This window comes from Engystomops pustulosus, chromosome 1 (assembly GCF_040894005.1).
Source record: "Engystomops pustulosus chromosome 1, aEngPut4.maternal, whole genome shotgun sequence".
Taxonomy (NCBI): domain Eukaryota; kingdom Metazoa; phylum Chordata; class Amphibia; order Anura; family Leptodactylidae; genus Engystomops; species Engystomops pustulosus.
This window is the reverse complement of record NC_092411.1, coordinates 188,827,965-188,851,121: the sequence shown is the minus strand read 5'-3', so window position 1 is coordinate 188,851,121 and position 23,157 is coordinate 188,827,965. Positions and strand designations below refer to the sequence as shown.

The window sequence follows — 23,157 nt, the reverse complement described above, 5'->3', positions numbered from 1 at the left end:
TGTTGGCTATGGTAGAAGCTACTGCGTGAAAAGACATACAGATGCTCTTGCTTGACGCCCGTACCTGCCATAAGCCAAGAGTGCACTTGTCAAGTGAGCAGCAATTCCAAAGGCCAATGTGTTTTAAAAGGAAGCCTTTCAACGGAAGATCTGCGTAAATTTCTACGCGGTGAGGGACAGCAAGTGATTTAAACTAGGTGCACAAAATCCACCAATGGAGATGCCGGGGATTGAACCCGGGGCCTCACACATGCGAAGCGTGCGCTCTACCACTGAGCTACATCCCCACACAAGATACTGTTTGCTGGGGGCCAGAAACATTTTTGAAAAGCGACCCAGAAGGTGTGCGCATTAAGCAGATAAGTAGTTTGTGAATTTTGGGGCTTTTTAACCAGGGGCAGAGAAGGCGGTGATGGATTGAAGCTCATTGTGCTTTACATATCAAACAAGATTTGCTGTTCTTTTGACTTGAGGAATGGATTATATTGACCGTCGGTGGAAACACATTGAAGTGTTGGGCCGATGGGAAACAGAATGGTTTTCTTCAGGTATCCAAAAGATGTGAATGGAGATGCCGGGGATTGAACCCGGGGCCTCACACATGCAAAGCGTGCGCTCTACCACTGAGCTACATCCCCTGGCCTGATGCTGCCCCTGCCTCTGTCTCTCAGGAGGTTCATTGCCCAATACTGTGGAAACAGTATGTAGCGACAAGGCAGTGTGCAATAACAACGCATTTTCAGGGAACTGCACAAGTTGCCAGTGATTAAAAGCAGGAAGTTTTCAACAGCTCCAACGTTGCTTAAACGCCTTCTTAGAGGCATAGATTTCACGGAACAACTGCAGAAGAAAAGCAGTATGGGCAGGAGTGTAAAAGCCAAAAGTGGAAATAGTGCTTGGAAAAATGAGCACAGATGGCACGAGACAGCAGAGAAATGACTGTCCCGCAAAGATGCTTACCGAGAAAAAGGAGTGAATGCTCTTGCTACTCCCATAAACAATATCGGCCATCTTGTTTTTTGTTAAAACATGTCTATTCAAGAGGCGCCTGCTCGTTTCTTTCATCAGCTTCAGGTGCTACACCAAATTGTTAGCGCTATGATGATTCAAAATCCAAACTTTACAAACTGTCTGTAATGCGACAATAAGATTTCTCCAAAAAAAGAAATGAATGAAACGGTTGTACGTTTGAAAGTGTTGGCTATGGTAGAAGCTACTGCGTGAAAAGACATACAGATGCTCTTGCTTGACGCCCGTACCTGCCATAAGCCAAGAGTGCACTTGTCAAGTGAGCAGCAATTCCAAAGGCCAATGTGTTTTAAAAGGAAGCCTTTCAACGGAAGATCTGCGTAAATTTCTACGCGGTGAGGGACAGCAAGTGATTTAAACTAGGTGCACAAAATCCACCAATGGAGATGCCGGGGATTGAACCCGGGGCCTCACACATGCGAAGCGTGCGCTCTACCACTGAGCTACATCCCCACACAAGATACTGTTTGCTGGGGGCCAGAAACATTTTTGAAAAGCGACCCAGAAGGTGTGCGCATTAAGCAGATAAGTAGTTTGTGAATTTTGGGGCTTTTTAACCAGGGGCAGAGAAGGCGGTGATGGATTGAAGCTCATTGTGCTTTACATATCAAACAAGATTTGCTGTTCTTTTGACTTGAGGAATGGATTATATTGACCGTCGGTGGAAACACATTGAAGTGTTGGGCCGATGGGAAACAGAATGGTTTTCTTCAGGTATCCAAAAGATGTGAATGGAGATGCCGGGGATTGAACCCGGGGCCTCACACATGCAAAGCGTGCGCTCTACCACTGAGCTACATCCCCTGGCCTGATGCTGCCCCTGCCTCTGTCTCTCAGGAGGTTCATTGCCCAATACTGTGGAAACAGTATGTAGCGACAAGGCAGTGTGCAATAACAACGCATTTTCAGGGAACTGCACAAGTTGCCAGTGATTAAAAGCAGGAAGTTTTCAACAGCTCCAACGTTGCTTAAACGCCTTCTTAGAGGCATAGATTTCACGGAACAACTGCAGAAGAAAAGCAGTATGGGCAGGAGTGTAAAAGCCAAAAGTGGAAATAGTGCTTGGAAAAATGAGCACAGATGGCACGAGACAGCAGAGAAATGACTGTCCCGCAAAGATGCTTACCGAGAAAAAGGAGTGAATGCTCTTGCTACTCCCATAAACAATATCGGCCATCTTGTTTTTTGTTAAAACATGTCTATTCAAGAGGCGCCTGCTCGTTTCTTTCATCAGCTTCAGGTGCTACACCAAATTGTTAGCGCTATGATGATTCAAAATCCAAACTTTACAAACTGTCTGTAATGCGACAATAAGATTTCTCCAAAAAAAGAAATGAATGAAACGGTTGTACGTTTGAAAGTGTTGGCTATGGTAGAAGCTACTGCGTGAAAAGACATACAGATGCTCTTGCTTGACGCCCGTACCTGCCATAAGCCAAGAGTGCACTTGTCAAGTGAGCAGCAATTCCAAAGGCCAATGTGTTTTAAAAGGAAGCCTTTCAACGGAAGATCTGCGTAAATTTCTACACGGTGAGGGACAGCAAGTGATTTAAACTAGGTGCACAAAATCCACCAATGGAGATGCCGGGGATTGAACCCGGGGCCTCACACATGCGAAGCGTGCGCTCTACCACTGAGCTACATCCCCACACAAGATACCGTTTGCTGGGGGCCAGAAACATTTTTGAAAAGCGACCCAGAAGGTGTGCGCATTAAGCAGATAAGTAGTTTGTGAATTTTGGGGCTTTTTAACCAGGGGCAGAGAAGGCAGTGATGGATTGAAGCTCATTGTGCTTTACATATCAAACAAGATTTGCTGTTCTTTTGACTTGAGGAATGGATTATATTGACCGTCGGTGGAAACACATTGAAGTGTTGGGCCGATGGGAAACAGAATGGTTTTCTTCAGGTATCCAAAAGATGTGAATGGAGATGCCGGGGATTGAACCCGGGGCCTCACACATGCAAAGCGTGCGCTCTACCACTGAGCTACATCCCCTGGCCTGATGCTGCCCCTGCCTCTGTCTCTCAGGAGGTTCATTGCCCAATACTGTGGAAACCGTATGTAGCGACAAGGCAGTGTGCAATAACAACGCATTTTCAGGGAACTGCACAAGTTGCCAGTGATTAAAAGCAGGAAGTTTTCAACAGCTCCAACGTTGCTTAAACGCCTTCTTAGAGGCATAGATTTCACGGAACAACTGCAGAAGAAAAGCAGTATGGGCAGGAGTGTAAAAGCCAAAAGTGGAAATAGTGCTTGGAAAAATGAGCACAGATGGCACGAGACAGCAGAGAAATGACTGTCCCGCAAAGATGCTTACCGAGAAAAAGGAGTGAATGCTCTTGCTACTCCCATAAACAATATCGGCCATCTTGTTTTTTGTTAAAACATGTCTATTCAAGAGGCGCCTGCTCGTTTCTTTCATCAGCTTCAGGTGCTACACCAAATTGTTAGCGCTATGATGATTCAAAATCCAAACTTTACAAACTGTCTGTAATGCGACAATAAGATTTCTCCAAAAAAAGAAATGAATGAAACGGTTGTACGTTTGAAAGTGTTGGCTATGGTAGAAGCTACTGCGTGAAAAGACATACAGATGCTCTTGCTTGACGCCCGTACCTGCCATAAGCCAAGAGTGCACTTGTCAAGTGAGCAGCAATTCCAAAGGCCAATGTGTTTTAAAAGGAAGCCTTTTAACGGAAGATCTGCGTAAATTTCTACACGGTGAGGGACAGCAAGTGATTTAAACTAGGTGCACAAAATCCACCAATGGAGATGCCGGGGATTGAACCCGGGGCCTCACACATGCGAATCATGCGCTCTACCACTGAGCTACATCCCCACACAAGATACCGTTTGCTGGGGGCCAGAAACATTTTTGAAAAGCGACCCAGAAGGTGTGCGCATTAAGCAGATAAGTAGTTTGTGAATTTTGGGGCTTTTTAACCAGGGGCAGAGAAGGCGGTGATGGATTGAAGCTCATTGTGCTTTACATATCAAACAAGATTTGCTGTTCTTTTGACTTGAGGAATGGATTATATTGACCGTCGGTGGAAACACATTGAAGTGTTGGGCCGATGGGAAACAGAATGGTTTTCTTCAGGTATCCAAAAGATGTGAATGGAGATGCCGGGGATTGAACGCGGGGCCTCACACATGCAAAGCGTGCGCTCTACCACTGAGCTACATCCCCTGGCCTGATGCTGCCCCTGCCTCTGTCTCTCAGAAGGTTCATTGCCCAATACTGTGGAAACAGTATGTAGCGACAAGGCAGTGTGCAATAACAACGCATTTTCAGGGAACTGCACAAGTTGCCAGTGATTAAAAGCAGGAAGTTTTCAACAGCTCCAACGTTGCTTAAACGCCTTCTTAGAGGCATAGATTTCACGGAACAACTGCAGAAGAAAAGCAGTATGGGCAGGAGTGTAAAAGCCAAAAGTGGAAATAGTGCTTGGAAAAATGAGCACAGATGGCACGAGACAGCAGAGAAATAACTGTCCCGCAAAGATGCTTACCGAGAAAAAGGAGTGAATGCTCTTGCTACTCCCATAAACAATATCGGCCATCTTGTTTTTTGTTAAAACATGTCTATTCAAGAGGCGCCTGCTCGTTTCTTTCATCAGCTTCAGGTGCTACACCAAATTGTTAGCGCTATGATGATTCAAAATCCAAACTTTACAAACTGTCTGTAATGCGACAATAAGATTTCTCCAAAAAAAGAAATGAATGAAACGGTTGTACGTTTGAAAGTGTTGGCTATGGTAGAAGCTACTGCGTGAAAAGACATACAGATGCTCTTGCTTGACGCCCGTACCTGCCATAAGCCAAGAGTGCACTTGTCAAGTGAGCAGCAATTCCAAAGGCCAATGTGTTTTAAAAGGAAGCCTTTCAACGGAAGATCTGCGTAAATTTCTACACGGTGAGGGACAGCAAGTGATTTAAACTAGGTGCACAAAATCCACCAATGGAGATGCCGGGGATTGAACCCGGGGCCTCACACATGCGAAGCGTGCGCTCTACCACTGAGCTACATCCCCACACAAGGTACCGTTTGCTGGGGGCCAGAAACATTTTTGAAAAGCGACCCAGAAGGTGTGCGCATTAAGCAGATAAGTAGTTTGTGAATTTAGGGGCTTTTTAACCAGGGGCAGAGAAGGCGGTGATGGATTGAAGCTCATTGTGCTTTACATATCAAACAAGATTTGCTGTTCTTTTGACTTGAGGAATGGATTATATTGACCGTCGGTGGAAACACATTGGGCCGATGGGAAACAGAATGGTTTTCTTCAGGTATCCAAAAGATGTGAATGGAGATGCCGGGGATTGAACCCGGGGCCCCACACATGCAAAGCGTGCGCTCTACCACTGAGCTACATCCCCTGGCCTGATGCTGCCCCTGCCTCTGTCTCTCAGGAGGTTCATTGCCCAATACTGTGGAAACAGTATGTAGCGACAAGGCAGTGTGCAATAACAACGCATTTTCAGGGAACTGCACAAGTTGCCAGTGATTAAAAGCAGGAAGTTTTCAACAGCTCCAACGTTGCTTAAACGCCTTCTTAGAGGCATAGATTTCACGGAACAACTGCAGAAGAAAAGCAGTATGGGCAGGAGTGTAAAAGCCAAAAGTGGAAATAGTGCTTGGAAAAATGAGCACAGATGGCACGAGACAGCAGAGAAATGACTGTCCCGCAAAGATGCTTACCGAGAAAAAGGAGTGAATGCTCTTGCTACTCCCATAAACAATATCGGCCATCTTGTTTTTTGTTAAAACATGTCTATTCAAGAGGCGCCTGCTCGTTTCTTTCATCAGCTTCAGGTGCTACACCAAATTGTTAGCGCTATGATGATTCAAAATCCAAACTTTACAAACTGTCTGTAATGCGACAATAAGATTTCTCCAAAAAAAGAAATGAATGAAACGGTTGTACGTTTGAAAGTGTTGGCTATGGTAGAAGCTACTGCGTGAAAAGACATACAGATGCTCTTGCTTGACGCCCGTACCTGCCATAAGCCAAGAGTGCACTTGTCAAGTGAGCAGCAATTCCAAAGGCCAATGTGTTTTAAAAGGAAGCCTTTCAACGGAAGATCTGCGTAAATTTCTACACGGTGAGGGACAGCAAGTGATTTAAACTAGGTGCACAAAATCCACCAATGGAGATGCCGGGGATTGAACCCGGGGCCTCACACATGCGAAGCGTGCGCTCTACCACTGAGCTACATCCCCACACAAGATACCGTTTGCTGGGGGCCAGAAACATTTTTGAAAAGCGACAAAGAAGGTGTGCGCATTAAGCAGATAAGTAGTTTGTGAATTTTGGGGCTTTTTAACCAGGGGCAGAGAAGGCGGTGATGGATTGAAGCTCATTGTGCTTTACATATCAAACAAGATTTGCTGTTCTTTTGACTTGAGGAATGGATTATATTGACCGTCGGTGGAAACACATTGAAGTGTTGGGCCGATGGGAAACAGAATGGTTTTCTTCAGGTATCCAAAAGATGTGAATGGAGATGCCGGGGATTGAACCCGGGGCCTCACACATGCAAAGCGTGCGCTCTACCACTGAGCTACATCCCCTGGCCTGATGCTGCCCCTGCCTCTGTCTCTCAGGAGGTTCATTGCCCAATACTGTGGAAACCGTATGTAGCGACAAGGCAGTGTGCAATAACAACGCATTTTCAGGGAACTGCACAAGTTGCCAGTGATTAAAAGCAGGAAGTTTTCAACAGCTCCAACGTTGCTTAAACGCCTTCTTAGAGGCATAGATTTCACGGAACAACTGCAGAAGAAAAGCAGTATGGGCAGGAGTGTAAAAGCCAAAAGTGGAAATAGTGCTTGGAAAAATGAGCACAGATGGCACGAGACAGCAGAGAAATGACTGTCCCGCAAAGATGCTTACCTAGAAAAAGGAGTGAATGCTCTTGCTACTCCCATAAACAATATCGGCCATCTTGTTTTTTGTTAAAACATGTCTATTCAAGAGGCGCCTGCTCGTTTCTTTCATCAGCTTCAGGTGCTACACCAAATTGTTAGCGCTATGATGATTCAAAATCCAAACTTTACAAACTGTCTGTAATGCGACAATAAGATTTCTCCAAAAAAAGAAATGAATGAAACGGTTGTACGTTTGAAAGTGTTGGCTATGGTAGAAGCTACTGCGTGAAAAGACATACAGATGCTCTTGCTTGACGCCCGTACCTGCCATAAGCCAAGAGTGCACTTGTCAAGTGAGCAGCAATTCCAAAGGCCAATGTGTTTTAAAAGGAAGCCTTTCAACGGAAGATCTGCGTAAATTTCTACACGGTGAGGGACAGCAAGTGATTTAAACTAGGTGCACAAAATCCACCAATGGAGATGCCGGGGATTGAACCCGGGGCCTCACACATGCGAAGCGTGCGCTCTACCACTGAGCTACATCCCCACACAAGATACCGTTTGCTGGGGGCCAGAAACATTTTTGAAAAGCGACCCAGAAGGTGTGCGCATTAAGCAGATAAGTAGTTTGTGAATTTTGGGGCTTTTTAACCAGGGGCAGAGAAGGCGGTGATGGATTGAAGCTCATTGTGCTTTACATATCAAACAAGATTTGCTGTTCTTTTGACTTGAGGAATGGATTATATTGACCGTCGGTGGAAACACATTGAAGTGTTGGGCCGATGGGAAACAGAATGGTTTTCTTCAGGTATCCAAAAGATGTGAATGGAGATGCCGGGGATTGAACCCGGGGCCTCACACATGCAAAGCGTGCGCTCTTCCACTGAGCTACATCCCCTGGCCTGATGCTGCCCCTGCCTCTGTCTCTCAGGAGGTTCATTGCCCAATACTGTGGAAACAGTATGTAGCGACAAGGCAGTGTGCAATAACAACGCATTTTCAGGGAACTGCACAAGTTGCCAGTGATTAAAAGCAGGAAGTTTTCAACAGCTCCAACGTTGCTTAAACGCCTTCTTAGAGGCATAGATTTCACGGAACAACTGCAGAAGAAAAGCAGTATGGGCAGGAGTGTAAAAGCCAAAAGTGGAAATAGTGCTTGGAAAAATGAGCACAGATGGCACGAGACAGCAGAGAAATGACTGTCCCGCAAAGATGCTTACCGAGAAAAAGGAGTGAATGCTCTTGCTACTCCCATAAACAATATCGGCCATCTTGTTTTTTGTTAAAACATGTCTATTCAAGAGGCGCCTGCTCGTTTCTTTCATCAGCTTCAGGTGCTACACCAAATTGTTAGCGCTATGATGATTCAAAATCCAAACTTTACAAACTGTCTGTAATGCGACAATAAGATTTCTCCAAAAAAAGAAATGAATGAAACGGTTGTACGTTTGAAAGTGTTGGCTATGGTAGAAGCTACTGCGTGAAAAGACATACAGATGCTCTTGCTTGACGCCCGTACCTGCCATAAGCCAAGAGTGCACTTGTCAAGTGAGCAGCAATTCCAAAGGCCAATGTGTTTTAAAAGGAAGCCTTTCAACGGAAGATCTGCGTAAATTTCTACACGGTGAGGGACAGCAAGTGATTTAAACTAGGTGCACAAAATCCACCAATGGAGATGCCGGGGATTGAACCCGGGGCCTCACACATGCGAAGTGTGCGCTCTACCACTGAGCTACATCCCCACACAAGATACCGTTTGCTGGGGGCCAGAAACATTTTTGAAAAGCGACCCAGAAGGTGTGCGCATTAAGCAGATAAGTAGTTTGTGAATTTTGGGGCTTTTTAACCAGGGGCAGAGAAGGCGGTGATGGATTGAAGCTCATTGTGCTTTACATATCAAACAAGATTTGCTGTTCTTTTGACTTGAGGAATGGATTATATTGACCGTCGGTGGAAACACATTGAAGTGTTGGGCCGATGGGAAACAGAATGGTTTTCTTCAGGTATCCAAAAGATGTGAATGGAGATGCCGGGGATTGAACCCGGGGCCTCACACATGCAAAGCGTGCGCTCTACCACTGAGCTACATCCCCTGGCCTGATGCTGCCCCTGCCTCTGTCTCTCAGGAGGTTCATTGCCCAATACTGTGGAAACAGTATGTAGCGACAAGGCAGTGTGCAATAACAACGCATTTTCAGGGAACTGCACAAGTTGCCAGTGATTAAAAGCAGGAAGTTTTCAACAGCTCCAACGTTGCTTAAACGCCTTCTTAGAGGCATAGATTTCACGGAACAACTGCAGAAGAAAAGCAGTATGGGCAGGAGTGTAAAAGCCAAATGTGGAAATAGTGCTTGGAAAAATGAGCACAGATGGCACGAGACAGCAGAGAAATGACTGTCCCGCAAAGATGCTTACCTAGAAAAAGGAGTGAATGCTCTTGCTACTCCCATAAACAATATCGGCAATCTTGTTTTTTGTTAAAACATGTCTATTCAAGAGGCGCCTGCTCGTTTCTTTCATCAGCTTCAGGTGCTACACCAAATTGTTAGCGCTATGATGATTCAAAATCCAAACTTTACAAACTGTCTGTAATGCGACAATAAGATTTCTCCAAAAAAAGAAATGAATGAAACGGTTGTACGTTTGAAAGTGTTGGCTATGGTAGAAGCTACTGCGTGAAAAGACATACAGATGCTCTTGCTTGACGCCCGTACCTGCCATAAGCCAAGAGTGCACTTGTCAAGTGAGCAGCAATTCCAAAGGCCAATGTGTTTTAAAAGGAAGCCTTTCAACGGAAGATCTGCGTAAATTTCTACACGGTGAGGGACAGCAAGTGATTTAAACTAGGTGCACAAAATCCACCAATGGAGATGCCGGGGATTGAACCCGGGGCCTCACACATGCGAAGCGTGCGCTCTACCACTGAGCTACATCCCCACACAAGATACCGTTTGCTGGGGGCCAGAAACATTTTTGAAAAGCGACCCAGAAGGTGTGCGCATTAAGCAGATAAGTAGTTTGTGAATTTTGGGGCTTTTTAACCAGGGGCAGAGAAGGCGGTGATGGATTGAAGCTCATTGTGCTTTACATATCAAACAAGATTTGCTGTTCTTTTGACTTGAGGAATGGATTATATTGACCGTCGGTGGAAACACATTGAAGTGTTGGGCCGATGGGAAACAGAATGGTTTTCTTCAGGTATCCAAAAGATGTGAATGGAGATGCCGGGGATTGAACCCGGGGCCTCACACATGCAAAGCGTGCGCTCTACCACTGAGCTACATCCCCTGGCCTGATGCTGCCCCTGCCTCTGTCTCTCAGGAGGTTCATTGCCCAATACTGTGGAAACAGTATGTAGCGACAAGGCAGTGTGCAATAACAACGCATTTTCAGGGAACTGCACAAGTTGCCAGTGATTAAAAGCAGGAAGTTTTCAACAGCTCCAACGTTGCTTAAACGCCTTCTTAGAGGCATAGATTTCACGGAACAACTGCAGAAGAAAAGCAGTATGGGCAGGAGTGTAAAAGCCAAAAGTGGAAATAGTGCTTGGAAAAATGAGCACAGATGGCACGAGACAGCAGAGAAATAACTGTCCCGCAAAGATGCTTACCGAGAAAAAGGAGTGAATGCTCTTGCTACTCCCATAAACAATATCGGCCATCTTGTTTTTTGTTAAAACATGTCTATTCAAGAGGCGCCTGCTCGTTTCTTTCATCAGCTTCAGGTGCTACACCAAATTGTTAGCGCTATGATGATTCAAAATCCAAACTTTACAAACTGTCTGTAATGCGACAATAAGATTTCTCCAAAAAAAGAAATGAATGAAACGGTTGTACGTTTGAAAGTGTTGGCTATGGTAGAAGCTACTGCGTGAAAAGACATACAGATGCTCTTGCTTGACGCCCGTACCTGCCATAAGCCAACAGTGCACTTGTCAAGTGAGCAGCAATTCCAAAGGCCAATGTGTTTTAAAAGGAAGCCTTTCAACGGAAGATCTGCGTAAATTTCTACACGGTGAGGGACAGCAAGTGATTTAAACTAGGTGCACAAAATCCACCAATGGAGATGCCGGGGATTGAACCCGGGGCCTCACACATGCGAAGCGTGCGCTCTACCACTGAGCTACATCCCCACACAAGATACTGTTTGCTGGGGGCCAGAAACATTTTTGAAAAGCGACCCAGAAGGTGTGCGCATTAAGCAGATAAGTAGTTTGTGAATTTTGGGGCTTTTTAACCAGGGGCAGAGAAGGCAGTGATGGATTGAAGCTCATTGTGCTTTACATATCAAACAAGATTTGCTGTTCTTTTGACTTGAGGAATGGATTATATTGACCGTCGGTGGAAACACATTGAAGTGTTGGGCCGATGGGAAACAGAATGGTTTTCTTCAGGTATCCAAAAGATGTGAATGGAGATGCCGGGGATTGAACCCGGGGCCTCACACATGCAAAGCGTGCGCTCTACCACTGAGCTACATCCCCTGGCCTGATGCTGCCCCTGCCTCTGTCTCTCAGGAGGTTCATTGCCCAATACTGTGGAAACCGTATGTAGCGACAAGGCAGTGTGCAATAACAACGCATTTTCAGGGAACTGCACAAGTTGCCAGTGATTAAAAGCAGGAAGTTTTCAACAGCTCCAACGTTGCTTAAACGCCTTCTTAGAGGCATAGATTTCACGGAACAACTGCAGAAGAAAAGCAGTATGGGCAGGAGTGTAAAAGCCAAAAGTGGAAATAGTGCTTGGAAAAATGAGCACAGATGGCACGAGACAGCAGAGAAATGACTGTCCCGCAAAGATGCTTACCGAGAAAAAGGAGTGAATGCTCTTGCTACTCCCATAAACAATATCGGCCATCTTGTTTTTTGTTAAAACATGTCTATTCAAGAGGCGCCTGCTCGTTTCTTTCATCAGCTTCAGGTGCTACACCAAATTGTTAGCGCTATGATGATTCAAAATCCAAACTTTACAAACTGTCTGTAATGCGACAATAAGATTTCTCCAAAAAAAGAAATGAATGAAACGGTTGTACGTTTGAAAGTGTTGGCTATGGTAGAAGCTACTGCGTGAAAAGACATACAGATGCTCTTGCTTGACGCCCGTACCTGCCATAAGCCAAGAGTGCACTTGTCAAGTGAGCAGCAATTCCAAAGGCCAATGTGTTTTAAAAAGAAGCCTTTTAACGGAAGATCTGCGTAAATTTCTACACGGTGAGGGACAGCAAGTGATTTAAACTAGGTGCACAAAATCCACCAATGGAGATGCCGGGGATTGAACCCGGGGCCTCACACATGCGAAGCATGCGCTCTACCACTGAGCTACATCCCCACACAAGATACCGTTTGCTGGGGGCCAGAAACATTTTTGAAAAGCGACCCAGAAGGTGTGCGCATTAAGCAGATAAGTAGTTTGTGAATTTTGGGGCTTTTTAACCAGGGGCAGAGAAGGCGGTGATGGATTGAAGCTCATTGTGCTTTACATATCAAACAAGATTTGCTGTTCTTTTGACTTGAGGAATGGATTATATTGACCGTCGGTGGAAACACATTGAAGTGTTGGGCCGATGGGAAACAGAATGGTTTTCTTCAGGTATCCAAAAGATGTGAATGGAGATGCCGGGGATTGAACCCGGGGCCTCACACATGCAAAGCGTGCGCTCTACCACTGAGCTACATCCCCTGGCCTGATGCTGCCCCTGCCTCTGTCTCTCAGAAGGTTCATTGCCCAATACTGTGGAAACAGTATGTAGCGACAAGGCAGTGTGCAATAACAACGCATTTTCAGGGAACTGCACAAGTTGCCAGTGATTAAAAGCAGGAAGTTTTCAACAGCTCCAACGTTGCTTAAACGCCTTCTTAGAGGCATAGATTTCACGGAACAACTGCAGAAGAAAAGCAGTATGGGCAGGAGTGTAAAAGCCAAAAGTGGAAATAGTGCTTGGAAAAATGAGCACAGATGGCACGAGACAGCAGAGAAATAACTGTCCCGCAAAGATGCTTACCGAGAAAAAGGAGTGAATGCTCTTGCTACTCCCATAAACAATATCGGCCATCTTGTTTTTTGTTAAAACATGTCTATTCAAGAGGCGCCTGCTCGTTTCTTTCATCAGCTTCAGGTGCTACACCAAATTGTTAGCGCTATGATGATTCAAAATCCAAACTTTACAAACTGTCTGTAATGCGACAATAAGATTTCTCCAAAAAAAGAAATGAATGAAACGGTTGTACGTTTGAAAGTGTTGGCTATGGTAGAAGCTACTGCGTGAAAAGACATACAGATGCTCTTGCTTGACGCCCGTACCTGCCATAAGCCAAGAGTGCACTTGTCAAGTGAGCAGCAATTCCAAAGGCCAATGTGTTTTAAAAGGAAGCCTTTCAACGGAAGATCTGCGTAAATTTCTACACGGTGAGGGACAGCAAGTGATTTAAACTAGGTGCACAAAATCCACCAATGGAGATGCCGGGGATTGAACCCGGGGCCTCACACATGCGAAGCGTGCGCTCTACCACTGAGCTACATCCCCACACAAGGTACCGTTTGCTTGGGGCCAGAAACATTTTTGAAAAGCGACCCAGAAGGTGTGCGCATTAAGCAGATAAGTAGTTTGTGAATTTTGGGGCTTTTTAACCAGGGGCAGAGAAGGCGGTGATGGATTGAAGCTCATTGTGCTTTACATATCAAACAAGATTTGCTGTTCTTTTGACTTGAGGAATGGATTATATTGACCGTCGGTGGAAACACATTGGGCCGATGGGAAACAGAATGGTTTTCTTCAGGTATCCAAAAGATGTGAATGGAGATGCCGGGGATTGAACCCGGGGCCTCACACATGCAAAGCGTGCGCTCTACCACTGAGCTACATCCCCTGGCCTGATGCTGCCCCTGCCTCTGTCTCTCAGGAGGTTCATTGCCCAATACTGTGGAAACAGTATGTAGCGACAAGGCAGTGTGCAATAACAACGCATTTTCAGGGAACTGCACAAGTTGCCAGTGATTAAAAGCAGGAAGTTTTCAACAGCTCCAACGTTGCTTAAACGCCTTCTTAGAGGCATAGATTTCACGGAACAACTGCAGAAGAAAAGCAGTATGGGCAGGAGTGTAAAAGCCAAAAGTGGAAATAGTGCTTGGAAAAATGAGCACAGATGGCACGAGACAGCAGAGAAATGACTGTCCCGCAAAGATGCTTACCGAGAAAAAGGAGTGAATGCTCTTGCTACTCCCATAAACAATATCGGCCATCTTGTTTTTTGTTAAAACATGTCTATTCAAGAGGCGCCTGCTCGTTTCTTTCATCAGCTTCAGGTGCTACACCAAATTGTTAGCGCTATGATGATTCAAAATCCAAACTTTACAAACTGTCTGTAATGCGACAATAAGATTTCTCCAAAAAAAGAAATGAATGAAACGGTTGTACGTTTGAAAGTGTTGGCTATGGTAGAAGCTACTGCGTGAAAAGACATACAGATGCTCTTGCTTGACGCCCGTACCTGCCATAAGCCAAGAGTGCACTTGTCAAGTGAGCAGCAATTCCAAAGGCCAATGTGTTTTAAAAGGAAGCCTTTCAACGGAAGATCTGCGTAAATTTCTACACGGTGAGGGACAGCAAGTGATTTAAACTAGGTGCACAAAATCCACCAATGGAGATGCCGGGGATTGAACCCGGGGGCCTCACACATGCGAAGCGTGCGCTCTACCACTGAGCTACATCCCCACACAAGATACTGTTTGCTGGGGGCCAGAAACATTTTTGAAAAGCGACCCAGAAGGTGTGCGCATTAAGCAGATAAGTAGTTTGTGAATTTTGGGGCTTTTTAACCAGGGGCAGAGAAGGCAGTGATGGATTGAAGCTCATTGTGCTTTACATATCAAACAAGATTTGCTGTTCTTTTGACTTGAGGAATGGATTATATTGACCGTCGGTGGAAACACATTGAAGTGTTGGGCCGATGGGAAACAGAATGGTTTTCTTCAGGTATCCAAAAGATGTGAATGGAGATGCCGGGGATTGAACCCGGGGCCTCACACATGCAAAGCGGGCGCTCTACCACTGAGCTACATCCCCTGGCCTGATGCTGCCCCTGCCTCTGTCTCTCAGGAGGTTCATTGCCCAATACTGTGGAAACCGTATGTAGCGACAAGGCAGTGTGCAATAACAACGCATTTTCAGGGAACTGCACAAGTTGCCAGTGATTAAAAGCAGGAAGTTTTCAACAGCTCCAACGTTGCTTAAACGCCTTCTTAGAGGCATAGATTTCACGGAACAACTGCAGAAGAAAAGCAGTATGGGCAGGAGTGTAAAAGCCAAAAGTGGAAATAGTGCTTGGAAAAATGAGCACAGATGGCACGAGACAGCAGAGAAATGACTGTCCCGCAAAGATGCTTACCGAGAAAAAGGAGTGAATGCTCTTGCTACTCCCATAAACAATATCGGCCATCTTGTTTTTTGTTAAAACATGTCTATTCAAGAGGCGCCTGCTCGTTTCTTTCATCAGCTTCAGGTGCTACACCAAATTGTTAGCGCTATGATGATTCAAAATCCAAACTTTACAAACTGTCTGTAATGCGACAATAAGATTTCTCCAAAAAAAGAAATGAATGAAACGGTTGTACGTTTGAAAGTGTTGGCTATGGTAGAAGCTACTGCGTGAAAAGACATACAGATGCTCTTGCTTGACGCCCGTACCTGCCATAAGCCAAGAGTGCACTTGTCAAGTGAGCAGCAATTCCAAAGGCCAATGTGTTTTAAAAGGAAGCCTTTCAACGGAAGATCTGCGTAAATTTCTACACGGTGAGGGACAGCAAGTGATTTAAACTAGGTGCACAAAATCCACCAATGGAGATGCCGGGGATTGAACCCGGGGCCTCACACATGCAAAGCGTGCGCTCTACCACTGAGCTACATCCCCACACAAGATACTGTTTGCTGGGGGCCAGAAACATTTTTGAAAAGCGACCCAGAAGGTGTGCGCATTAAGCAGATAAGTAGTTTGTGAATTTTGGGGCTTTTTAACCAGGGGCAGAGAAGGCGGTGATGGATTGAAGCTCATTGTGCTTTACATATCAAACAAGATTTGCTGTTCTTTTGACTTGAGGAATGGATTATATTGACCGTCGGTGGAAACACATTGAAGTGTTGGGCCGATGGGAAACAGAATGGTTTTCTTCAGGTATCCAAAAGATGTGAATGGAGATGCCGGGGATTGAACCCGGGGCCTCACACATGCAAAGCGTGCGCTCTACCACTGAGCTACATCCCCTGGCCTGATGCTGCCCCTGCCTCTGTCTCTCAGGAGGTTCATTGCCCAATACTGTGGAAACAGTATGTAGCGACAAGGCAGTGTGCAATAACAACGCATTTTCAGGGAACTGCACAAGTTGCCAGTGATTAAAAGCAGGAAGTTTTCAACAGCTCCAACGTTGCTTAAACGCCTTCTTAGAGGCATAGATTTCACGGAACAACTGCAGAAGAAAAGCAGTATGGGCAGGAGTGTAAAAGCCAAAAGTGGAAATAGTGCTTGGAAAAATGAGCACAGATGGCACGAGACAGCAGAGAAATGACTGTCCCGCAAAGATGCTTACCGAGAAAAAGGAGTGAATGCTCTTGCTACTCCCATAAACAATATCGGCCATCTTGTTTTTTGTTAAAACATGTCTATTCAAGAGGCGCCTGCTCGTTTCTTTCATCAGCTTCAGGTGCTACACCAAATTGTTAGCGCTATGATGATTCAAAATCCAAACTTTACAAACTGTCTGTAATGCGACAATAAGATTTCTCCAAAAAAAGAAATGAATGAAACGGTTGTACGTTTGAAAGTGTTGGCTACGGTAGAAGCTACTGCGTGAAAAGACATACAGATGCTCTTGCTTGACGCCCGTACCTGCCATAAGCCAACAGTGCACTTGTCAAGTGAGCAGCAATTCCAAAGGCCAATGTGTTTTAAAAGGAAGCCTTTCAACGGAAGATCTGCGTAAATTTCTACACGGTGAGGGACAGCAAGTGATTTAAACTAGGTACACAAAATCCACCAATGGAGATGCCGGGGATTGAACCCGGGGCCTCACACATGCGAAGCGTGCGCTCTACCACTGAGCTACATCCCCACACAAGATACTGTTTGCTGGGGGCCAGAAACATTTTTGAAAAGCGACCCAGAAGGTGTGCGCATTAAGCAGATAAGTAGTTTGTGAATTTTGGGGCTTTTTAACCAGGGGCAGAGAAGGCGGTGATGGATTGAAGCTCATTGTGCTTTACATATCAAACAAGATTTGCTGTTCTTTTGACTTGAGGAATGGATTATATTGACCGTCGGTGGAAACACATTGAAGTGTTGGGCCGATGGGAAACAGAATGGTTTTCTTCAGGTATCCAAAAGATGTGAATGGAGATGCCGGGGATTGAACCCGGGGCCTCACACATGCAAAGCGTGCGCTCTACCACTGAGCTACATCCCCTGGCCTGATGCTGCCCCTGCCTCTGTCTCTCAGGAGGTTCATTGCCCAATACTGTGGAAACAGTATGTAGTGACAAGGCAGTGTGCAATAACAACGCATTTTCAGGGAACTGCACAAGTTGCCAGTGATTAAAAGCAGGAAGTTTTCAACAGCTCCAACGTTGCTTAAACGCCTTCTTAGAGGCATAGATTTCACGGAACTGCAGAAGAAAAGCAGTATGGGCAGGAGTGTAAAAGCCAAAAGTGGAAATAGTGCTTGGAAAAATGAGCACAGATGGCACGAGACAGCAGAGAAATGACTGTCCCGCAAAGATGCTTACCGAGAAAAAGGAGTGAATGCTCTTGCTACTCCCATAAACAATATCGGCCATCTTGTTTTTTGTTAAAACATGTCTATTCAAGAGGCGCCTGCTCGTTTCTTTCATCAGCTTCAGGTGCTACACCAAATTGTTAGCGCTATGATGATTCAAAATCCAAACTTTACAAACTGTCTGTAATGCGACAATAAGATTTCTCCAAAAAAAGAAATGAATGAAACGGTTGTACGTTTGAAAGTGTTGGCTATGGTAGAAGCTACTGCGTGAAAAGACATACAGATGCTCTTGCTTGACGCCCGTACCTGCCATAAGCCAACAGTGCACTTGTCAAGTGAGCAGCAATTCCAAAGGCCAATGTGTTTTAAAAGGAAGCCTTTCAACGGAAGATCTGCGTAAATTTCTACACGGTGAGGGACAGCAAGTGATTTAAACTAGGTGCACAAAATCCACCAACGGAGATGCCAGGGATTGAACCCGGGGCCTCACACATGCGAAGCGTGCGCTCTACCACTGAGCTACATCCCCACACAAGATACCGTTTGCTGGGGGCCAGAAACATTTTTGAAAAGCGACCCAGAAGGTGTGCGCATTAAGCAGATAAGTAGTTTGTGAATTTTGGGGCTTTTTAACCAGGGGCAGAGAAGGCGGTGATGGATTGAAGCTCATTGTGCTTTACATATCAAACAAGATTTGCTGTTCTTTTGACTTGAGGAATGGATTATATTGACCGTCGGTGGAAACACATTGAAGTGTTGGGCCGATGGGAAACAGAATGGTTTTCTTCAGGTATCCAAAAGATGTGAATGGAGATGCCGGGGATTGAACCCGGGGCCTCACACATGCAAAGCGTGCGCTCTACCACTGAGCTACATCCCCTGGCCTGATGCTGCCCCTGCCTCTGTCTCTCAGGAGGTTCATTGCCCAATACTGTGGAAACAGTATGTAGCGACAAGGCAGTGTGCAATAACAACGCATTTTCGGGGAACTGCACAAGTTGCCAGTGATTAAAAGCAGGAAGTTTTCAACAGCTCCAACGTTGCTTAAACGCCTTCTTAGAGGCATAGATTTCACGGAACAACTGCAGAAGAAAAGCAGTATGGGCAGGAGTGTAAAAGCCAAAAGTGGAAATAGTGCTTGGAAAAATGAGCACAGATGGCACGAGACAGCAGAGAAATGACTGTCCCGCAAAGATGCTTACCGAGAAAAAGGAGTGAATGCTCTTGCTACTCCCATAAACAATATCGGCCATCTTGTTTTTTGTTAAAACATGTCTATTCAAGAGGCGCCTGCTCGTTTCTTTCATCAGCTTCAGGTGCTACACCAAATTGTTAGCGCTATGATGATTCAAAATCCAAACTTTACAAACTGTCTGTAATGCGACAATAAGATTTCTCCAAAAAAAGAAATGAATGAAACGGTTGTACGTTTGAAAGTGTTGGCTATGGTAGAAGCTACTGCGTGAAAAGACATACAGATGCTCTTGCTTGACGCCCGTACCTGCCATAAGCCAAGAGTGCACTTGTCAAGTGAGCAGCAATTCCAAAGGCCAATGTGTTTTAAAAGGAAGCCTTTCAACGGAAGATCTGCGTAAATTTCTACACGGTGAGGGACAGCAAGTGATTTAAACTAGGTGCACAAAAATCCACCAATGGAGATGCCAGGGATTGAACCCGGGGCCTCACACATGCGAAGCGTGCGCTCTACCACTGAGCTACATCCCCACACAAGATACTGTTTGCTGGGGGCCAGAAACATTTTTGAAAAGCGACCCAGAAGGTGTGCACATTAAGCAGATAAGTAGTTTGTGAATTTTGGGGCTTTTTAACCAGGGGCAGAGAAGGCGGTGATGGATTGAAGCTCATTGTGCTTTACATATCAAACAAGATTTGCTGTTCTTTTGACTTGAGGAATGGATTATATTGACCGTCGTTGGAAACACATTGAAGTGTTGGACCGATGGGAAACAGAATGGTTTTCTTCAGGTATCCAAAAGATGTGAATGGAGATGCCGGGGATTAAACCCGGGGCCTCACACATGCAAAGCGTGCGCTCTACCACTGAGCTACATCCCCTGGCCTGATGCTGCCCCTGCCTCTGTCTCTCAGGAGGTTCATTGCCCAATACTGTGGAAACAGTATGTAGCGACAAGGCAGTGTGCAATAACAACGCATTTTCGGGGAACTGCACAAGTTGCCAGTGATTAAAAGCAGGAAGTTTTCAACAGCTCCAACGTTGCTTAAACGCCTTCTTAGAGGCATAGATTTCACGGAACAACTGCAGAAGAAAAGCAGTATGGGCAGGAGTGTAAAAGCCAAAAGTGGAAATAGTGCTTGGAAAAATGAGCACAGATGGCACGAGACAGCAGAGAAATGACTGTCCCGCAAAGATGCTTACCGAGAAAAAGGAGTGAATGCTCTTGCTACTCCCATAAACAATATCGGCCATCTTGTTTTTTGTTAAAACATGTCTATTCAAGAGGCGCCTGCTCGTTTCTTTCATCAGCTTCAGGTGCTACACCAAATTGTTAGCGCTATGATGATTCAAAATCCAAACTTTACAAACTGTCTGTAATGCGACAATAAGATTTCTCCAAAAAAAGAAATGAATGAAACGGTTGTACGTTTGAAAGTGTTGGCTATGGTAGAAGCTACTGTGTGAAAAGACATACAGATGCTCTTGCTTGACGCCCGTACCTGCCATAAGCCAAGAGTGCACTTGTCAAGTGAGCAGCAATTCCAAAGGCCAATGTGTTTTAAAAGGAAGCCTTTCAACGGAAGATCTGCGTAAATTTCTACACGGTGAGGGACAGCAAGTGATTTAAACTAGGTGCACAAAAATCCACCAATGGAGATACCGGGGATTGAACCCGGGGCCTCACACATGCGAAGCGTGCGCTCTACCACTGAGCTACATCCCCACACAAGATACTGTTTGCTGGGGGCCAGAAACATTTTTGAAAAGCGACCCAGAAGGTGTGCGCATTAAGCAGATAAGTAGTTTGTGAATTTTGGGGCTTTTTAACCAGGGGCAGAGAAGGCGGTGATGGATTGAAGCTCATTGTGCTTTACATATCAAACAAGATTTGCTGTTCTTTTGACTTGAGGAATGGATTATATTGACCGTCGGTGGAAACACATTGAAGTGTTGGGCCAATGGGAAACAGAATGGTTTTCTTCAGGTATCCAAAAGATGTGAATGGAGATGCCGGGGATTGAACCCGGGGCCTCACACATGCAAAGCGTGCGCTCTACCACTGAGCTACATCCCCTGGCCTGATGCTGCCCCTGCCTCTGTCTCTCAGGAGGTTCATTGCCCAATACTGTGGAAACAGTATGTAGCGACAAGGCAGTGTGCAATAACAACGCATTTTCAGGGAACTGCACAAGTTGCCAGTGATTAAAAGCAGGAAGTTTTCAACAGCTCCAACGTTGCTTAAACGCCTTCTTAGAGGCATAGATTTCACGGAACAACTGCAGAAGAAAAGCAGTATGGGCAGGAGTGTAAAAGCCAAAAGTGGAAATAGTGCTTGGAAAAATGAGCACAGATGGCACGAGACAGCAGAGAAATGACTGTCCCGCAAAGATGCTTACCGAGAAAAAGGAGTGAATGCTCTTGCTACTCCCATAAACAATATCGGCCATCTTGTTTTTTGTTAAAACATGTCTATTCAAGAGGCGCCTGCTCGTTTCTTTCATCAGCTTCAGGTGCTACACCAAATTGTTAGCGCTATGATGATTCAAAATCCAAACTTTACAAACTGTCTGTAATGCGACAATAAGATTTCTCCAAAAAAAGAAATGAATGAAACGGTTGTACGTTTGAAAGTGTTGGCTATGGTAGAAGCTACTGCGTGAAAAGACATACAGATGCTCTTGCTTGACGCCCGTACCTGCCATAAGCCAAGAGTGCACTTGTCAAGTGAGCAGCAATTCCAAAGGCCAATGTGTTTTAAAAGGAAGCCTTTCAACGGAAGATCTGCGTAAATTTCTACACGGTGAGAGACAGCAAGTGATTTAAACTAGGTGCACAAAAATCCACCAATGGAGATGCCGGGGATTGAACCCGGGGCCTCACACATGCGAAGCGTGCGCTCTACCACTGAGCTACATCCCCACACAAGATACTGTTTGCTGGGGGCCAGAAACATTTTTGAATAGCGACCCAGAAGGTGTGCGCATTAAGCAGATAAGTAGTTTGTGAATTTTGGGGCTTTTTAACCAGGGGCAGAGAAGGCGGTGATGGATTGAAGCTCATTGTGCTTTACATATCAAACAAGATTTGCTGTTCTTTTGACTTGAGGAATGGATTATATTGACCGTCGGTAGAAACACATTGAAGTGTTGGGCCGATGGGAAACAGAATGGTTTTCTTCAGGTATCCAAAAGATGTGAATGGAGATGCCGGGGATTGAACCCGGGGCCTCACACATGCAAAGCGTGCGCTCTACCACTGAGCTACATCCCCTGGCCTGATGCTGCCCCTGCCTCTGTCTCTCAGGAGGTTCATTGCCCAATACTGTGGAAACAGTATGTAGCGACAAGGCAGTGTGCAATAACAACGCATTTTCGGGGAACTGCACAAGTTGCCAGTGATTAAAAGCAGGAAGTTTTCAACAGCTCCAACGTTGCTTAAACGCCTTCTTAGAGGCATAGATTTCACGGAACAACTGCAGAAGAAAAGCAGTATGGGCAGGAGTGTAAAAGCCAAAAGTGGAAATAGTGCTTGGAAAAATGAGCACAGATGGCACGAGACAGCAGAGAAATGACTGTCCCGCAAAGATGCTTACCGAGAAAAAGGAGTGAATGCTCTTGCTACTCCCATAAACAATATCGGCCATCTTGTTTTTTGTTAAAACATGTCTATTCAAGAGGCGCCTGCTCGTTTCTTTCATCAGCTTCAGGTGCTACACCAAATTGTTAGCGCTATGATGATTCAAAATCCAAACTTTACAAACTGTCTGTAATGCGACAATAAGATTTCTCCAAAAAAAGAAATGAATGAAACGGTTGTACGTTTGAAAGTGTTGGCTACGGTAGAAGCTACTGCGTGAAAAGACATACAGATGCTCTTGCTTGACGCCCGTACCTGCCATAAGCCAACAGTGCACTTGTCAAGTGAGCAGCAATTCCAAAGGCCAATGTGTTTTAAAAGGAAGCCTTTCAACGGAAGATCTGCGTAAATTTCTACACGGTGAGGGACAGCAAGTGATTTAAACTAGGTACACAAAATCCACCAATGGAGATGCCGGGGATTGAACCCGGGGCCTCACACATGCGAAGCGTGCGCTCTACCACTGAGCTACATCCCCACACAAGATACTGTTTGCTGGGGGCCAGAAACATTTTTGAAAAGCGACCCAGAAGGTGTGCGCATTAAGCAGATAAGTAGTTTGTGAATTTTGGGGCTTTTTAACCAGGGGCAGAGAAGGCGGTGATGGATTGAAGCTCATTGTGCTTTACATATCAAACAAGATTTGCTGTTCTTTTGA

General features: G+C 45.3%; 39 non-coding genes across 39 annotated transcripts; all 39 read right to left on the bottom strand.

Annotated features, from left to right (window-relative positions):
• Positions 1–215: 215 nt before the first annotated feature.
• Positions 216–287, bottom strand: TRNAA-CGC (transfer RNA alanine (anticodon CGC)). The gene has a single exon. It is a non-coding gene; the product is annotated as a tRNA-Ala (tRNA).
• Positions 288–566: 279 nt separating this feature from the next.
• On the bottom strand, positions 567–638 carry TRNAA-UGC (transfer RNA alanine (anticodon UGC)). The gene has a single exon. It is a non-coding gene; the product is annotated as a tRNA-Ala (tRNA).
• Positions 639–1,410: 772 nt separating this feature from the next.
• TRNAA-CGC (transfer RNA alanine (anticodon CGC)) lies at positions 1,411–1,482 on the bottom strand. The gene has a single exon. It is a non-coding gene; the product is annotated as a tRNA-Ala (tRNA).
• A 279-nt stretch (positions 1,483–1,761) lies between these two features.
• TRNAA-UGC (transfer RNA alanine (anticodon UGC)) lies at positions 1,762–1,833 on the bottom strand. The gene has a single exon. It is a non-coding gene; the product is annotated as a tRNA-Ala (tRNA).
• A 772-nt stretch (positions 1,834–2,605) lies between these two features.
• TRNAA-CGC (transfer RNA alanine (anticodon CGC)) lies at positions 2,606–2,677 on the bottom strand. The gene has a single exon. It is a non-coding gene; the product is annotated as a tRNA-Ala (tRNA).
• Positions 2,678–2,956: 279 nt separating this feature from the next.
• Positions 2,957–3,028, bottom strand: TRNAA-UGC (transfer RNA alanine (anticodon UGC)). The gene has a single exon. It is a non-coding gene; the product is annotated as a tRNA-Ala (tRNA).
• A 772-nt stretch (positions 3,029–3,800) lies between these two features.
• On the bottom strand, positions 3,801–3,872 carry TRNAA-CGC (transfer RNA alanine (anticodon CGC)). Its single transcript has one exon. It is a non-coding gene; the product is annotated as a tRNA-Ala (tRNA).
• A 279-nt stretch (positions 3,873–4,151) lies between these two features.
• On the bottom strand, positions 4,152–4,223 carry TRNAA-UGC (transfer RNA alanine (anticodon UGC)). The gene has a single exon. It is a non-coding gene; the product is annotated as a tRNA-Ala (tRNA).
• A 772-nt stretch (positions 4,224–4,995) lies between these two features.
• Positions 4,996–5,067, bottom strand: TRNAA-CGC (transfer RNA alanine (anticodon CGC)). Its single transcript has one exon. It is a non-coding gene; the product is annotated as a tRNA-Ala (tRNA).
• A 271-nt stretch (positions 5,068–5,338) lies between these two features.
• Positions 5,339–5,410, bottom strand: TRNAA-UGC (transfer RNA alanine (anticodon UGC)). Its single transcript has one exon. It is a non-coding gene; the product is annotated as a tRNA-Ala (tRNA).
• Positions 5,411–6,182: 772 nt separating this feature from the next.
• On the bottom strand, positions 6,183–6,254 carry TRNAA-CGC (transfer RNA alanine (anticodon CGC)). The gene has a single exon. It is a non-coding gene; the product is annotated as a tRNA-Ala (tRNA).
• A 279-nt stretch (positions 6,255–6,533) lies between these two features.
• On the bottom strand, positions 6,534–6,605 carry TRNAA-UGC (transfer RNA alanine (anticodon UGC)). The gene has a single exon. It is a non-coding gene; the product is annotated as a tRNA-Ala (tRNA).
• A 772-nt stretch (positions 6,606–7,377) lies between these two features.
• Positions 7,378–7,449, bottom strand: TRNAA-CGC (transfer RNA alanine (anticodon CGC)). Its single transcript has one exon. It is a non-coding gene; the product is annotated as a tRNA-Ala (tRNA).
• A 279-nt stretch (positions 7,450–7,728) lies between these two features.
• On the bottom strand, positions 7,729–7,800 carry TRNAA-UGC (transfer RNA alanine (anticodon UGC)). The gene has a single exon. It is a non-coding gene; the product is annotated as a tRNA-Ala (tRNA).
• Positions 7,801–8,572: 772 nt separating this feature from the next.
• Positions 8,573–8,644, bottom strand: TRNAA-CGC (transfer RNA alanine (anticodon CGC)). Its single transcript has one exon. It is a non-coding gene; the product is annotated as a tRNA-Ala (tRNA).
• A 279-nt stretch (positions 8,645–8,923) lies between these two features.
• Positions 8,924–8,995, bottom strand: TRNAA-UGC (transfer RNA alanine (anticodon UGC)). The gene has a single exon. It is a non-coding gene; the product is annotated as a tRNA-Ala (tRNA).
• A 772-nt stretch (positions 8,996–9,767) lies between these two features.
• On the bottom strand, positions 9,768–9,839 carry TRNAA-CGC (transfer RNA alanine (anticodon CGC)). The gene has a single exon. It is a non-coding gene; the product is annotated as a tRNA-Ala (tRNA).
• A 279-nt stretch (positions 9,840–10,118) lies between these two features.
• TRNAA-UGC (transfer RNA alanine (anticodon UGC)) lies at positions 10,119–10,190 on the bottom strand. Its single transcript has one exon. It is a non-coding gene; the product is annotated as a tRNA-Ala (tRNA).
• Positions 10,191–10,962: 772 nt separating this feature from the next.
• TRNAA-CGC (transfer RNA alanine (anticodon CGC)) lies at positions 10,963–11,034 on the bottom strand. The gene has a single exon. It is a non-coding gene; the product is annotated as a tRNA-Ala (tRNA).
• Positions 11,035–11,313: 279 nt separating this feature from the next.
• On the bottom strand, positions 11,314–11,385 carry TRNAA-UGC (transfer RNA alanine (anticodon UGC)). The gene has a single exon. It is a non-coding gene; the product is annotated as a tRNA-Ala (tRNA).
• Positions 11,386–12,157: 772 nt separating this feature from the next.
• On the bottom strand, positions 12,158–12,229 carry TRNAA-CGC (transfer RNA alanine (anticodon CGC)). The gene has a single exon. It is a non-coding gene; the product is annotated as a tRNA-Ala (tRNA).
• Positions 12,230–12,508: 279 nt separating this feature from the next.
• TRNAA-UGC (transfer RNA alanine (anticodon UGC)) lies at positions 12,509–12,580 on the bottom strand. The gene has a single exon. It is a non-coding gene; the product is annotated as a tRNA-Ala (tRNA).
• Positions 12,581–13,352: 772 nt separating this feature from the next.
• TRNAA-CGC (transfer RNA alanine (anticodon CGC)) lies at positions 13,353–13,424 on the bottom strand. The gene has a single exon. It is a non-coding gene; the product is annotated as a tRNA-Ala (tRNA).
• Positions 13,425–13,695: 271 nt separating this feature from the next.
• On the bottom strand, positions 13,696–13,767 carry TRNAA-UGC (transfer RNA alanine (anticodon UGC)). Its single transcript has one exon. It is a non-coding gene; the product is annotated as a tRNA-Ala (tRNA).
• A 772-nt stretch (positions 13,768–14,539) lies between these two features.
• On the bottom strand, positions 14,540–14,612 carry TRNAA-CGC (transfer RNA alanine (anticodon CGC)). The gene has a single exon. It is a non-coding gene; the product is annotated as a tRNA-Ala (tRNA).
• Positions 14,613–14,891: 279 nt separating this feature from the next.
• Positions 14,892–14,963, bottom strand: TRNAA-UGC (transfer RNA alanine (anticodon UGC)). Its single transcript has one exon. It is a non-coding gene; the product is annotated as a tRNA-Ala (tRNA).
• A 772-nt stretch (positions 14,964–15,735) lies between these two features.
• TRNAA-UGC (transfer RNA alanine (anticodon UGC)) lies at positions 15,736–15,807 on the bottom strand. Its single transcript has one exon. It is a non-coding gene; the product is annotated as a tRNA-Ala (tRNA).
• Positions 15,808–16,086: 279 nt separating this feature from the next.
• TRNAA-UGC (transfer RNA alanine (anticodon UGC)) lies at positions 16,087–16,158 on the bottom strand. Its single transcript has one exon. It is a non-coding gene; the product is annotated as a tRNA-Ala (tRNA).
• Positions 16,159–16,930: 772 nt separating this feature from the next.
• TRNAA-CGC (transfer RNA alanine (anticodon CGC)) lies at positions 16,931–17,002 on the bottom strand. Its single transcript has one exon. It is a non-coding gene; the product is annotated as a tRNA-Ala (tRNA).
• A 279-nt stretch (positions 17,003–17,281) lies between these two features.
• On the bottom strand, positions 17,282–17,353 carry TRNAA-UGC (transfer RNA alanine (anticodon UGC)). The gene has a single exon. It is a non-coding gene; the product is annotated as a tRNA-Ala (tRNA).
• A 769-nt stretch (positions 17,354–18,122) lies between these two features.
• TRNAA-CGC (transfer RNA alanine (anticodon CGC)) lies at positions 18,123–18,194 on the bottom strand. The gene has a single exon. It is a non-coding gene; the product is annotated as a tRNA-Ala (tRNA).
• Positions 18,195–18,473: 279 nt separating this feature from the next.
• Positions 18,474–18,545, bottom strand: TRNAA-UGC (transfer RNA alanine (anticodon UGC)). Its single transcript has one exon. It is a non-coding gene; the product is annotated as a tRNA-Ala (tRNA).
• Positions 18,546–19,318: 773 nt separating this feature from the next.
• Positions 19,319–19,390, bottom strand: TRNAA-CGC (transfer RNA alanine (anticodon CGC)). The gene has a single exon. It is a non-coding gene; the product is annotated as a tRNA-Ala (tRNA).
• Positions 19,391–19,669: 279 nt separating this feature from the next.
• On the bottom strand, positions 19,670–19,741 carry TRNAA-UGC (transfer RNA alanine (anticodon UGC)). Its single transcript has one exon. It is a non-coding gene; the product is annotated as a tRNA-Ala (tRNA).
• Positions 19,742–20,514: 773 nt separating this feature from the next.
• TRNAA-CGC (transfer RNA alanine (anticodon CGC)) lies at positions 20,515–20,586 on the bottom strand. The gene has a single exon. It is a non-coding gene; the product is annotated as a tRNA-Ala (tRNA).
• A 279-nt stretch (positions 20,587–20,865) lies between these two features.
• TRNAA-UGC (transfer RNA alanine (anticodon UGC)) lies at positions 20,866–20,937 on the bottom strand. Its single transcript has one exon. It is a non-coding gene; the product is annotated as a tRNA-Ala (tRNA).
• A 773-nt stretch (positions 20,938–21,710) lies between these two features.
• On the bottom strand, positions 21,711–21,782 carry TRNAA-CGC (transfer RNA alanine (anticodon CGC)). The gene has a single exon. It is a non-coding gene; the product is annotated as a tRNA-Ala (tRNA).
• A 279-nt stretch (positions 21,783–22,061) lies between these two features.
• Positions 22,062–22,133, bottom strand: TRNAA-UGC (transfer RNA alanine (anticodon UGC)). The gene has a single exon. It is a non-coding gene; the product is annotated as a tRNA-Ala (tRNA).
• A 772-nt stretch (positions 22,134–22,905) lies between these two features.
• On the bottom strand, positions 22,906–22,977 carry TRNAA-CGC (transfer RNA alanine (anticodon CGC)). Its single transcript has one exon. It is a non-coding gene; the product is annotated as a tRNA-Ala (tRNA).
• Positions 22,978–23,157: the final 180 nt, after the last annotated feature.